Genomic DNA, 15,286 nt, shown 5'->3' on the forward strand with positions numbered 1-15,286 from the left:
CTCAGACTAGAAGGCTGATGTCATCTTTGAGTCCCCTCTCTTCTTTACTTTCCACATCCAATCAGTTTCCAAGTCCTGCCAAATTTTCGTTGTTTCTGGAACTTCCCCTTTTTTCTCTGTCCTTACTACTAGTCACACCTCGCTTAACAGCAGGAATATGTCCTCAGTAAAGCATTGTGAGGCGATTTCATCGTTGTATGAACACCATACAGTGCATACACAAACCTATATGGTAGAGCCTACTACGCAGCTAGGCCATATGTACTAACCTTATGGGACCACCACCGTACACACAGTCCATCCGTGACCGCACTGTCGCTATGTGGTACATGACTGTATTGTCCTCGTTCAGTCTCTTGATCCCACTGGACCGTTTGTACTGCTTCAGAAGCTTCCAAATTTTTTGACCTCAGGCTTGGCTCCCTCAAATCTATCCTCATCATTTCTGCTAGGTGATCTTTCTAGACACAAAGCTGATCATATCATACTCCCACTTAAAACCCGGCATTGACTCCCCATTGCCTACAGGATAAAGTCCCAGCTTCTTGGCATGACATGGACGGCCATCAGTGATCAGGCTTCAGATTCTTTCTGCAGCGCCTTCACTTCCCAATCCCCTACTGGCCCTTTACACTTCAACTGCAAAGAAAAGCTTGCAGTTCCTTAGAGCTGCCTTGTCGTTTCTTGCCTATATGCCTTTATTCATGTCTCCTCTGCCTACAGCTTCTCCCACCCCTTCACCTTTACCTGGCCAACTCCTACTATCCTCTAAGGCTTGGTTCACAGGTCACTTCTTTCGGAAAGTCTTTCTTGATAAGCCGCCCTCCCTCCCCTCAAACTCCAGACAGGGTTAACAACACTGCCCTTGTGCTCCCACAGCACTAAAGATGCTCAGTGTACTTACCCATTTATGTGTCTGTATCACAATTAGACTGTGACCTCTTTGAAGCTTCGGACTGTGTCAGATTTCTCCACGTCCCTCTTTGTCTAGCAGCGATATAGAGTGGGTGCTTAATAAATACTTTTAAAGTAAATGTCGAGGGGCTGGCCCCGTGGCCGAGTGGTTAAGTTCATGTGCTCCGCTGCAGGCGGTCCAATGTTTCGTTTGTTCGAATCCTGGACGTGGACATGGCACTGCTCATCAGACCATGCTGAGGCAGCGTCCCACATACCACAACTAGAAGAACCCACAACGAAGAATATACAACTATGTACCAGGGGGCTTTGGGGAGAAAAAGGAAAAAATAAAATCTTTAAAAAAAAAAAAGAAAAAAAAAGTAAATGTCGAACAAATACAGAATGATTAATTAATGAAAAACTATTTTGCACTTGAAATGATTTCTCCACTTTACAAACAAGGCAGAAAGGGAGTAATCAGTATCAACAAACGTCTTGATTATTGCTCAGGCCTGATTATGAGTAACACGAGGCACAGTGATATTCATATGGCACGGAGAGATTTGGGGGTGTCCAGAGTCAATGGGGCCCCAAGACAGGAGCCTGGAGGTGTCTGTAGCCGAGCTGCTCTACTCTGACGGCTGGGAGTCTTACAAACGGCCACGAGAAACCTGCCAGACTTCCATCCCATTCACATACAAATCTCATTTCAGTTAAACCTTCAAATGTTTATAGGACCTCTTGTTTGCCGAATGAAAAATCATTTACCATACCTTAAGTTAATAACATACAGATTCTTGGTCTGAATAGGTAAAATATGAACAATGGAGAACGAACTAGAATTAGAGTTCTTTTTTTCCCTGTTCTGACCTTCTTATGACCTAATGCTTTCACAAAGACCCTGTATGTAGCTAACGCAGAAAGCTAAATTGTCTGAACACGACCACACTTTCAAAGCATTTCTTTGTGAAATTCAGGTGAGAAGGTGAGGGGACTGGCATATTTCTCCTGAAGTTCGGTACTGAGTGCTTGGGAACTTCAAATATTAGTAAGGCTCTTTTTGTAGTTAAATAGTAAGCAACGATGATGATGTTAAAACAAAATGAACTAACTGCTAATAATAGTTATTATACAGAAGTCAGAGTCCTCAAACGCCCAGAGTGGCAGGTGCTTTTCACTAAGTATCCTATCTATGCTGCACAACAACCATTTAAATAGAAATTATTTTTCCTTTTTTCTGTTTGAACAACAGGAGTTCAGAGGGATCAGATAACTTGGGGCAGGCCCAAGGGACGAGCTGGGAAGACTCTCGGGCCAAAGGCCACGCTGGTTTCACCAGCACACGGAGCCTCTCCTCGTCCCTGGGCAGCTTTGTTAGGCGCGTGCGAGTATCTGAGCGCAGGGCGGGTTGGGGAACCAGGTGAGCCGCCCAAGGAACTAAACACTGGAAGTGGTGAAAAGGCCAAAGAACCCTAAGCGACGGGACGCTGAACGCCTAAGGCAGATCCCAGGCGAGACCCAAGCGAGGGGAAGAACTCTGCGTCTTCGCAGAGAACTTAGGTAGAGGGGTGAGGGGCGGGGCCGGGGCGGGGAAACGGGGGAACGTGTAGACAGGCCAGAAATGCCGCCTCTCCCGGGGAAGTGAAGGGAGGGAGAGTGAGTGCAGGCATGATGGGAATCTCTGTGAGCTGCTAGGGCAGCTCATCCTCACCTGTCCTAAACCAGAGCAGGGACTCTGCTCTACTTCCCTGGGTGGCTTTCTCGTAGAGCGAGCAGGAAGGGAACCGGGAGAAGGGCCTGCCCAGAGCGTCCCCCCTCCGCAGATTGGTACGGCCCATCCCCCCGCCGCTGATTTGGCAGGCTGCGCGCGCACCCTCCGCGGGCGCGGGGCGTCGGGCGCTGCGGCCTCGGCGGCCGGCTCCCCCCACCCGCTCCTCGCGTGCTCCTCGCTGGCCCCGCGCCCGCCGGGTTGCGCGCGCGCGCGCGCGCCTTGGCGGGGAGGAGCGCGGCCGCGGGGCCGCGCCCCGGTGGCCCCGCCCCCTCAGCTTCCCTCCCCTGAGTCCCTGGTGCCCGGCTCGCGCGGCTTGGTGCGAGGAGACCCGGGACCCCGCGCCAGTCGCCCACCCGCCCGCCCCTGCGCCCCCGCCCCGGCGTGCGAGGCGCCGCGCCCTCCCGCTGCCCTGCCTGGTGCATGGAGGGGCCCGTTCGGATCGCAGCCGCCAACGCCGCCGTAGCCGCCGCCAGCGCGCGGGGGATGACCTGGGGGTGGCTGTCGCAGCCCGCTGCCGCGCAGGAGGTCTGGGGGCTTAGCCTGCCCTGCTGAGAGGTGCGGGGCTGGGGTCCCACGGCAAGGTCGGAGGGAGGGGTGGCCCAGGGACACCGCGCTTTGGGGCCACGCGGCTTGGGATTGGGAGGTCGGGTAGCGGGCAGGCCAGCATGCCCGGGGGGCGTGGGGGTCCAGGGCTCCGTGCGGGGTCTGGGAAGAACAGCTGATGGATGCCCAGCGGGGAGCTCCGACGTTCCGCGTCCTCTGAGACTCTGAGCCACTTCGTGGGAGGAGGCGGGGAAGAGGTGTCAGTGACACGATTAAATCTCTTTGACAATGATCCACTGGGGCAGGTGAGATGCAGCATAGCAGGGAGCAAGGGACGCCAGCGCGTTTTCCCAAGGGAGCGGGGTCCCTCGCCTCTCTCAACCTCCATCCCCGCAGAGCGCCCGCGAGAGACAGTGATTTATGTGTAGGGAGAAGCAAGAGAAATTTCCTGCACAATGTATCTTTCTCTGCCTTCACAGACTCAGTGACTTCCCAGCCCCAGGGAGTGTATTTTTCCTTCTCCTCTGTAAAGCTTTCTGTGGATTGCATTATCATTTGCTAAATACATTACGACTTGCTATTTATTTCGGTCTGCAGCTTCCAGACCTTTGTTGCTTTCTCTCCACATTTAGGAATTTCAGTAATAAATCACTGAGAGGGATAGATAGACTCTCTCGCCCTTCGCTTCATTGTTTTCCCTAACCCCACCAAATCAGGTGGAAAGCTCTCCAAAAAAACTCTTCTCCAGAATGCCTGCTTTTCCTGGTCTGGACTACAGAGGGTGGCAGGTGCTTTAAGGGCAGGCTGCTTTCCAATTGAGATCTAGAATTTAGGGAACCTCATTAACAGAAAGTCAGCCTCTGTGTCCTAAATCAGACACCTTGAGAAACAGAAGGTTGGACTAAAAGGTAACATGAGATTTATTCTCAGGGCAATGGCCAGTGAAGATGAAAGAGGCTAATTCTGATTCCATGCCTCACTGATACCATAAGCCCCAGACTCCCAACTGACACTTGGCATACCTAATGGACAGTGTCTGGGAGGAGGTGGTGGGGAGAGGGCTGGAGGATGAAATGGGTTTATTCTTGGCATAATTCTGAACTTCTGTTGCATTTTATAGCTCATTTTTGGGGGGTAGTTTATTTTAGCTGAAAATGTGGGAGGTGGTTCAACTTTTAGGACAAGATGAAAGAAAATTTCAGTAAATTTCTGGAAATTTTAAATTAGTGCTTAACTAAGAAAGCATTCTTAGGAACCCAGAGAGGCACCAAATACTGTAGTTTCTGTTATGCACATGTTGAAATAAACTGCCTCATACTTTAAGTTATATGAGAAGGATGGAGAAAACCTGTTTCATTTTGTAAAGACGTGCCCTGGGTGTGTGTTTGGCAGTGTATAGAGCAGAAACATTTATATTTCCATAAAAAACACACAAGTGTATATTGTTTAACTTTCATGCAAAAACTCGGATATAGTATTTGGGAAACCGGTCTTTGTTTGAATAGTTTAGTCAACCAGGAAATCAGTTACTAGAAGTACTGTGCTATTGTTTGTGTGGTTACTCACTTGGGATGCTTTGATTGATTGCTTTGGTTCTCATCAACCTCCTCTTCTGTGGAAAGTACTTAAACAGCTCTGACTCTCCAGCCTCGAAGTACAAAGAACCCTTAGGACTTGGAGCGCACTGATCTAGCTTGTGTAGGTTGGCTTCTAAATCAGTCTTACTCCTTGCCTTCTTTGCAGGTGGTTTGACTTTGCATGAAAGGAATTAAGTTCACTTTAAGATAGGACTCCCCCCAACCCAGAGCCGCAAGGTGTATATAGACGAGAGCTTTGTGTGGCTATAGGAACTTCTGTCACAGCGCTTTGCTCTCGAGATCAGGTAAAGTTTGCTGACTAGTCCTCCTGCTTGCCTGTTATTTTCCACTTTGCTCTTATGCTTTCATGACTTTCTAGACAATTTCATGTATGGTTTTGTCAAAATATAAGTTGTAAAATTTTTCCTCTCTAGAAATGGTTCTTTTGCAGAGTTTAGACTGAAAATGGGTGATTGTTCCTGAGTAAAATCCTGGGAAATGATTTCAGGAATTAAACATTATCTTAGTGAACTCAGGCTGGGGATAGGAAATGAAAAATAACTAATTGAAAAATTTGTTATTTGTAAACATGTAATTACATTAGCTCTCGCAGTGTTATTAGCGTGTGCACCAGGTAGAAGCCTAGATAAGACAACACATCGGAAGACTCGAGGGGTTGTCTACCAAGGAGTCTTTCCTTAGACATATGATCTTATTACTTAATAGGAACCAATTAGATTAGAAAGGGAATTTGGAGTTTGCTTGCTAAATAGATTGCTTTAAAGGACTTGATTTTACAGTGTTTTTTCATTGGTGCTTTTTTTTTTCCCCAGGAAATTTTAAGTTGGATTGAGTTAGAGTATGTTTGATTGTTTTTATTTAAAATTTTATATTGTATGTAAACATTACATTTATTTGTAAACATTCCACTTATAAATTTTTGTTGTGTGTGTGGTGCTAATTCACTTTCAAGAGAGTGAGGAGGACGGCTTCACTTCATTCTTTTCAGTTAAAATTAAGAGACGGTATGTGGAATATACTCAATGTCACTTTAAAAATATTGGATTACAATTAAATGAAAAACTGGTTTGTTGGTTTTGTTTTTTTTTAATCCTTCAAGTTTTCCCTCATTGTTTGTCCTCTTTCCCCCATTGTTAGTCTTAAAACATACAGTATCATTGTCATCTGTCCCCTGAATAATGGTCCTGAGGTGATATTATTAATGTGGCTTTTTAAAATCAAACTAATTATACTTGCCTAAAAGAGCCACATGTGTGTGATTCTAGCTGCCTGGTGCCTTTTGAGAGCCCTGGAGACAAGCTAGTGAATAGAGCTGAAAATTCATTCTGTATTTGATTAAATGGAACAGACTCACTGCTCCTTACCCCAGCGGGGGCTACGAGATCTCTTGATCCCCGAAGCGGCTCCAAGACCCTGGGAATTCCATTAGCGAGCACCTGAAGAATTTCTGCCCTGCAGTGCCTTTTTTGTATGTGTGTGTGTGTGTGTGGAGAGGGAGTGGAGCAGAGTAGTGATGGGGGGGTGCAGCGCGGGCGGGTGGGGGCATGCGGAGAGGGGCTAGGTTAGAAGACTCCATATGTTAGCAGATCTAAAATCAAGGCGTGACTTAACAGCTTATCTTGTAAGAGAAAAGCCCAACCCAAAGAGAGATTGCTAGTCAGGACTTTCTTCCAGGCAGGGCTGTGGGGATGTGTTTTTAGCACTGTAGTGACGCCACTGTAAGTACAGAAAGTCACTTCTCTGCTTTCCCTCCGAAGCACAAGCGTCTACACGTTGCAGACTTGGTAAGTTTTCTCTGAATGATCTTTTGATAAAGATGTAAAACTGTGTTACAGTTTGGTCTTGCCTGTGAGGGCTGATGTATTGTTTTAATAACTTTTTAAACTGAGAGCCAAATCAGACTTTTATGTGAAGCAAATTGTTTTGCAGAGATGAAATGCTTGTTTGAATAGGTATATTTTAGTTTGCTCATTTGTTTTTATATGATTTTACTGTGTTTTTGTTACATTATTATTATAGAACTTAAATTCATTTAGGGTATGTCTGTCTTTTCTCTTGTATTTTTAAGAATTCTTTCTGATTTCTAGTATGTTTTAAGGCATTGCTTTGCAGACTTGCTAACAGCCACAAGTAAATGAAAATATATCTACCAAAAATCTTCTGTGAAATCTTTGGAGCAAAATTTTTGAGAAACGTTAGTGTGTCTTCCTACCCATACCCCGCCCCCTACCCTGTCTAAGTTTTGGATACAAACATTTTTCAGAATATTAGCCTAGTTTGTTTCTTGTGTACTTTTCAAGGAAGAACACTTCTGAATCTTGGATGGTATAATTGATTTTCATCTTCCAAGAATAGTTAAAAATGAATGTGAATTCCAGTGCTTCTGGTTTGCAATTAATGCAGAATGCAGTAGCCTGTTTGATGGTTCGTTTGATATACTTTGTTCCCGATTAAAATCATGTTGTGTATCACAGTTCTTTGCATCCTGTTATCTTGTAGTCGTCTACCAAATTCTCTTCACAATACAGAGTGTTTAGAAAATAAAGAAGCCTTTTAGAGAATATATTTGATTCCCTTCCACCTTAATCCTGGGTATGCCTTCTTCTAGTCTGGGCAAATTGAAAGGACTCTTAAATGAACTCTAGTAAACACTAAAGTTAGCATTGTGCGAGTCTTGGTTCACCATTGTTCAGTCGCTTTGCTGTGCGATGTATTTTGATGGCCAGAGATGATAAAAAATACCCCAAAGAACATTTTGTTCTGCTACATATCAATTGGAATGTGACTAGGGGCTTCAGTTCTTGAGAGCCAGTGATGTGCCTTTTAATCATAGAATTAAGGAACCGTGAAGTTCCTTACATCTTACTTGAGAGGGGAAAAATGTACAGGTTATATTACTGAACTTAGGTATATTCTGCTTATATTTTATTGCTTAGAACTGTGTGGTTGATTTTATTTTTATGTTACCCTAATACAGAGAATTAAGAAGTTGACATGTAGCTTGCTTTTCAACTGTTCTTGCAGACCAGCTCACCCCTTTTTGTTTGTGTGAGCTGGGCAGTGGCCTCGCCCTAAGCCTTGGTTCCCTCATCTGTAAAATGGAGATGATGACCAAGTATCTCTTACCACAGTTGTGGGGATTACACCAGGTAATGAAAGAAAAGCACTTGGCATATGGTAAAACTTCTATAAATGTTAGCTGCTCTTATTTTTAGTAATTCCTCCTGTACGTGTTAGTCCACTACTTTGATCCAGAAATGATTTCTTTGAAGTGCTAAATAAGGAGGAATTCTCAGAAGTGACTAGTAGTGTGGGCACATGTAACTGCTATGGTTTCAGTATGGCATAGTTTTCTTAATTTTGCAGTTGAAGCATAAACGGCACTTGCAAACAAAGTGTGGCTTTTTTTCTAATTGAGATCTAATATAAAAATGTATACAAGCGTCCAGTTAGTGTATACTAAGGGAGTAGCTAGAGAAAGTTTTATATACGCACATATACATGGTAACCGTGACCAGATCAAGATCTCGCACATTTCTTTTACCTTCGAAGGCTGTCCGGGGCCCCTTTCCAGACAGCTTGGCCACCCCCAGCAGGCAGCTCTTCTGCCTAGTCTCAGCATAGATTAGTTTTGCCTGTTCTTGACCTTTATGAAAATGGACTCATACAGTATGTGCTCTTTCATATCTGCTTTCTTGCACTGCTCTTCGTGTCTTTGAGGTTCATCTGTGATATTGTGTACAGTAGTAATTCATGCTTTTTAAATTGTTGTAGCATCTTTTGTGTGTTTTGAGATTCGTAGCAGTTCATTTTATTGGTATATTGGGTTTGTGGTGATTGAGAACAAAAGAAAATCACAACACTTCTTCCTAAGTTATTAGAAAATCAGATCCCAGTGGCTAGCTTAGAAAAATAACCGTCACCTTATTTTTATACATAAAATTGGGTTGAAGGTAATATAATTGTGTTGTCACAATTCTATTAACTGCATCCTTTGATAACTGCTTTTATTTTTTGTGTGTTTTTAGAAGAGAAGGAAGAGAGCCTCAAAATAGAGAAGGACCATCTAAGGCAGCTTATATCCTTCGTGCTTAGGATTTAATGCCATAATCAATACTTAGAATTGTACAGAAGAAACCACTAGCCCAGCATTAGTGTAATATTCTTAGAAGAAAATGAAACAATGCAATGTTTTTTTGACAAAAAAAAAAAAATATCCACCAAAATGGAAGAAAATGAAACTAGGATGTTGTTATACTGCAGGAAATTTTTGAAGAACGGGACCTAACACATATCGGGAAGAAGTTTTGGCTCCTAACCTTAGCAATTGCTCTTAGGCTATGCCTGTGGGTTTAGAGTTTCTGTTTGTGTTGTTGGAATTCGCTAATATGCTAAATAAAATTTATTTCATCAAATAGTGAAACAAGAATACAAGATGATGCTGATGAATCAGAAGTTTGTGTGTGTGTTGTTTTAATTTTGGAGGGGGCTGTGCTTTAGGTTCATAGCTTACATTTCTGTTCCTGGAAATGTTGATGAAGGATTTTCTGGATGTTCTGCTTGAACACAAGCCACTTCTCTCACAGGAGACATTGTATTTTTCAGCATTTGTAATTTTATTGAATCTTATTATTCGTAGCTCCTTGACACAAGGGCATTCTTCACACACAGCCGTGTGTAGGGATGGGTTCCCCTGGACTCCAGAGGGGCAGCTTGTCCCCATTTCTTCTTAAATCAGACCACCAGTGCCAAGATTTCACTGGGGTGGGGAGAGTTGAAGTAGTGATATATGGTTCATCTTTTGTTCCATTGGGGCTTTCAAAAGATGCAAATTTTGTTTGAAAAGAAGCAAGAACTGTCTGACAAATAGAGCTGCCCCATGATAGAAAATGCTCTTTTTGAAGAGGCGTGAGCTCCTTATTACTTGATGTGCTCTAGTGGCGTTTGGAAAACTTAACGTGGAAAGACTCTGTTCCTTGGGTGAGAGACTAGACCACATGACCTCTCAGGGCCTTTGTAGTACCAAGACTCCGTGAAATAATAGCTAAGCTACACAACTACGCATACATAATTTTGGAGGGAGAAAATGTATTAAAAAGTTCCAAACAGGGGCCGGCCCCGTGGCTGAGTGGTTAAGTTCGTGTGCTCCGCTGCAGGCGGCCCAGTGTTTCATCGGTTCGAATCCCAGGCGTGGACGTAGTACATGGTACCACTCATTAAGCCACGCTGAGGCGGTGTCCCACATGCCACAACTAGAAGGACTCACAACTAAGAATATACAACTATGTACCGGGGGGCTTTGGGGAGAAAAAGGAAAAAAATAAAATCTTTCAAACAAAAAAAGTTCCATACAGCCATTGGATAAATAAATTTTCTCAACCCAGCCCAGTTTAAAGTTGAGGACTGCCTCTACTTGCTGGCTCTTTTCACTTTAAGTGTAATTCTTAGTTTATCACTAACAAGTAAATGTCAAGTATTCTTTCTTTCTTAAATAGGGACTTAAATAGAAAATAGGGACTTTTCCAATATTCTAAGTGTATCCGTATCAGAAATGATAATACTTTACAAGTATAGTATTTGCTACCTTTTTATAAAGGCACACATCTGAGAATTTACTTGAAGCCATCTGTTGGCTTAGTTACTTATTCACTCCTATAACAAATTATATGTAAAGTAAGAATTAATAAATGTACCTCTTGTCTCTCTACCTTCTTTCCTCCGCCTAAACTTTTCTATGCTTGAATTTCAAAAGAGAGAAATAACTCATGTGGGGGAGAAAGGCCAATGTCAGTGACTTAGCCAAGCACCAAAACTGTATTCAGGGTATTTTCTGGGGTTCTTGGTTATTTAACGGTGTAAACATATTGTCTGTATGTTAATAATTGATGTTTAGAATGATTGAAGGGAGTGTGGAATCCTGAATCATCAAAACAATGTTTTCTTTATAAAGCAGAAGAGTATCCTGAGTTTTTACTGTTTTGTGTTTGTGTCTACACATGCCGTGTGTATAGAACCCTCTGTACCCTCTCTCTAACCTATAAGCAGGGCTGTCTTAGCACTTCTCTGTTACGGTCACCTCACTGCTCCTGCCTCTTTTCCAACATGTGGGAGAGGGATGAGAGCAGGTTCAGAATGTGAGACAAAAAATATCCTTGTGCCTCCTGCTTATGCTGCTACCTCATCTCCCTGTCTCCAGGCTCAGTTTCCCCCTTCAAAATCATCCATTTTTCTACATTTTGCCAGAGTAGTGATTTTCCTAAAACATAAATCTTATCATGTGACCACTTTCCTTAAAACTGATTTCTCCAAAACTGTTCTCACTTATTAAAGCCCAGGTGTCAGCAGGGTGCAGGGTCCTTTACCTTCCTGGTGCTTCACCATCCTCAGCGACTTTGCATTCCTTGACTGTGCCTCCCTTTCTCTCCTGCAGGCTGGGAACACCTCTCTCATGGCACTGATGCTGTATCATTGGTGTTTGCGTGTCTGTCTCGTCCTGGTCTTACTCCTTAAGGACAGAGGATGTGATGTTCCCCTATATGCCCCATCCCTCTGGCCCCTTTCCTTGGACTGTGCCTAAGGAATAGAAATACCCGAATGTCCTGAATCTGTCAGTGCTAATGCAGTGCCCCAGACTTTTGTATGCGTTTGGATTTCTTGGAGGATGTTACCATGTAGATTCTGATTTGTTAGATCTGGTGAATCCCAAGAGTCTTTCTTTCTAACAAGTTTCCAAATGGTATTGATGACACTGGACCACACTGAGTAGCAAGATGCTAAACTGTCTTCTCTAGACCCATGGACGATTTCAGTAAACAAGTCTGTTCTTAAAAATCCAGTGAAAGCAGTGACTTTCTATGTCAAGTTTAGGTATACCACAGCTTCAGATAATGAAGATAAAAGAAAGCTTTAGATAAAGAAAAAAATAGTTAAAAGTTGAAGATACTAGGACATCTATTGTCACGTTATTACTGGAACGCTTGCCTAATATTTTAACAATTTTATGCAGTCATGCACTGATAACAATGTTTTGGTCAATGATGGACCGCATATATGATGGTGGTCCCATGAGATTAGTACCATACAGCCTGGGTGTGTGGTAGGCTATGCCATCTAGGTTTATGTAAGTGCACTCTGTGATGTGTGCACAACAGCGAAATCGCCTAACGACGCACTTCTCGGGGTGTATCCCCATAGTTAAGTGAGGCATGATTGTATATTTAATACGCGTATTTTCTGTGCAACATTATTTGGTATCTCCAGACCTGATGTCATGTTTTGTCTGTTTTTTAAATACTCAGTATTACAGGAATTCTCCTGGATATAAAGGTACTAAAAAGTGCATTCTGGCTTCTGTTTCTTGGCAGGGGAATTTCTGACTGTTATTGGCTTTATATGGTATCAGAATAAAAGTAATTAGTATTCTCTATTTTACTATAATTTGAGATCTATCCAGTGAGTAATTGTACACACTGCCTGGTTGGAGGTAAAATTGGCAAGGGGGACGAGTGTTTAATGGATAAAATACTACTTTTATCAGCCCATGAAATTACTGTAGTGACATCAGAACTTGGCAGCGTCTTTTATTCCAATAAAAAGAAAAATACTATCATAAGCTAGGGATAAGACATTTTTCTTGCTCATTTATTTTGGCTTATTTTCATCGTTTGGCCTCAGGGTGTGTGTATAACAAAATAAGAGTGAATAACAGGCAACAAGAGTTAGAGAATGAAGGTAGTTTCAGCTGGAGCAGAGGCGCCGTTTATGGCTCACCTCTATGTCAGCAGTGTGAACTGTCCCTCTCAGATTGGTGACTGAGAGGATGAGAGTGGGCGTGGGGAATCCTCATCTATAAAATGGAGTTAAACTTCATTATTTGCAGCTTACGTACCTTGATATTACATACCTTGCGATATATTGAAAATGTTTGATCATTGACTTATAAAATGGTCATGTGAGGGTGAATATCTGAATGTAATTATGAATGTGACAGTACAGTTTTATAGAAAAGGTGCTATGTATTCCTCTTTACAAATACCAGTAAAATAACATCATGTTACCAATCAATTTGGCTGGATTGAATATGGTGTTTCCTCCTGCCCATTTTACCATGTTCCCTCTTGCTGTGAAATTAGATTTTTAATTTTTTTAAAAATTGGCACCTGAGCTAACGTCTGTTGCCAATCTTCTTTTTTTTCCACCTCCTTCTACCCAAAGCCCCCCAGTACATAGTTGTATATTGTAGGTGCTTCTGGTTCTGCTGTGTGGGACGCCGCCTCAGCGTGATGAGCAGTGCCATGTCCATGCCCAGGATCTGAACCGGTGAAACCCTGGGCCACCGCCGCGGAGTGCGCGAACTTAACCACTCGGCCATGGGGCAGGCCTCTGAAATTAGATTTTTAGATGTTATCATGATTTAATGACAGCTCATATGCCAGGATTTCAGTGTCCACGCATCTGAGCAGTAGTTCCACTAGATCTTGGGACTACTAAATACTGAAAAGATATTTTCCTAGTTCTTAATAGATTATCAAACTGAGCAGACCCCACGAAAGTCATATTATTATGTTGTGTCCATGATTTACCTCGTGGGTTCCTCTTACTGTGATCACCTTTCTAAACAAGGTCGTTTTATTTTTTCCTCCATTAAATCTTGGATGTTCCTTCAAAATGAAATTGCAGGTTTTTTCCTACAGTAAGGAGCGCTAAAGTACATTTTAAACCTAATTATAAATATATATTTCTACTTAAGAACGTATTTTCAAGTCATATTAAATCTGACTAGAATTGTTCCAATCTCTAAATCGGTGCTTTTGTTCCTATTAATGAAAATTAGGCATACTTTCTTTTTTACGATGAAGTCCTTTTTTGTGATTAAAACAAAAACAAACGGATCAAACTTCGACCCTGAGTTCCTGATTCCAAGCTCTAGTCATTATGTTTTCAATTATTTTGTACTTTAGTTGGATTTCTCTTTTAAAAGAAATTACAATACTCACGCTTTGACTGTAGACCTATATAGGGCTTTCGTATAATTTTCATCATACATTTTAGAGCTAAAGTTTTTTTATTCCATGGCCAACGAAAGCCAATTTTGAGTCATTATAAGATGGGTTGTTAACTGTGGTCTCCTATTAGGCTAGCAAACACAGTTGTCATTATTTGTTATTTCTTTTGTGTTTGAAGATGCATTTTAAAAGAGCTATTGTCATAGGGGTTAGGTCTTAAAATAATTTCACATTTGTTACTGTGACAGCAGCCACAATGGGGTTTTTAATCATTTTAATCAATACAGCTTGTGCAGAGATTCCATATCAATGTTTTGTGACATCAAATAAACTTTAGCTCGGAGTTTGGCTTCATGCATCTTAGTAATGTTGATAGGAGTCTTGCTGCCAGCTCCTCAAGTGGGTCTCTAAATGTGAACCTTGTAAGTCCAGACTGTATCCCACCCCACATGAAAATAACCATAGAAATTGTGTTAAAGGAAAACTGTCCATGTTTTACTGGTTGTGGGGTCTCTCTTCCAGATAGGTAGATTATTAGGGAAAAGAGAAGGAAAGTATCTGCCCTGTAGAACAAAGACTTGAATGCTTGATCAGAGTCACGTTTTCTTAGCTAGTTGTACGTATGTACCGAATACTTAATCAGTTGTGATTATGGACGTCAGCTGGTCTTGGATTCAGATTAACAGGCACCACTCCTGAGCCCGGAGGTCAGACTCCTGAGGCCTTCAACAACCAAGAGTGAGAAACTGGGTTTTGAGGTTTTCATTTGTGCAGTTAAGGATTTTTTTCCTTCATGTTGAAATGTGAATTCTATGGAAAAAAATGCTTTCATTTGACATTTAGTAGGCAAGTAAAGCCCTCATTTGCTTGTAAAAGTTCTTTCTAATGCTCTGAGAAAGACTGGCATCTTTTGTGTCTGATTCACCTAGAGTGAATGGACTGCGGGTCTACTCGGGCAATTTAACAATAGATAATATGGTGACAAAGGACTAAAGTTTGCTTTTGCAGAGCAGGGCCCTCGTCTGTTTGGGTGCCCTGCAGACTTAGAATAGATGGGCCTCTGGAGGATTGGGAGAGGCCCTCTTGTCTGGGGTTGCACGCACAGACAGGCGTCGGAGGAACGCCACCCTCCCTGTGCTCACTTAGTTCCTTGCTGAGGAGTTGCTGGTTAACAGTGACAGCTCCTGTCTTGTGGTTCTTTTTTTCCATATACAGAATAATTTTCTCCTTCCCTCTATTTCTGATGGTGATCATTTCTTAAATAACTTTCATAGAGCCTTTGTACTTTGCAGAGTTTTTTACAGTTGGGGTTTTTTTTTTTTTTTTTGCTATTTACAATAAATGTATGAAACGGAAAAATTTTCATGAGAATGGAAGTCATGAAGACAAATGATCAAGCACTGGTATCAGATACAAGAGTCGATATAGTTCAAAGTTAGGTGATCTGTAAAATCTCTCTGTCTTATGTTGGA

The 15,286-nt window shown here is 42.5% G+C and overlaps 1 protein-coding gene across 4 annotated transcripts in view; it reads left to right on the plus strand.

The window, feature by feature from the left end:
* Positions 1 to 2,870: 2,870 nt before the first annotated feature.
* CDON (cell adhesion associated, oncogene regulated) overlaps positions 2,871 to 15,286 on the plus strand; it is a 93,911-nt gene continuing 81,495 nt past the window's right edge. The window contains exons 1-3 of one of the 4 annotated variants that reach the window (XM_070489974.1): positions 2,871 to 3,223; positions 4,955 to 5,093; positions 6,567 to 6,593. The gene's annotated coding sequence lies outside the window, so the exon portion shown is untranslated. Of the gene's footprint in view, positions 3,224 to 4,954; positions 5,094 to 6,387; positions 6,594 to 15,286 lie in introns of those variants that run through there. The other 3 variants (XM_014845439.3, XM_014845437.3, XM_014845438.3) reach the window with 3 other exon arrangements.

The sequence above is a fragment of the Equus asinus genome, chromosome 20 (genome assembly GCF_041296235.1).
Source record: "Equus asinus isolate D_3611 breed Donkey chromosome 20, EquAss-T2T_v2, whole genome shotgun sequence".
NCBI lineage: Eukaryota > Metazoa > Chordata > Mammalia > Perissodactyla > Equidae > Equus > Equus asinus.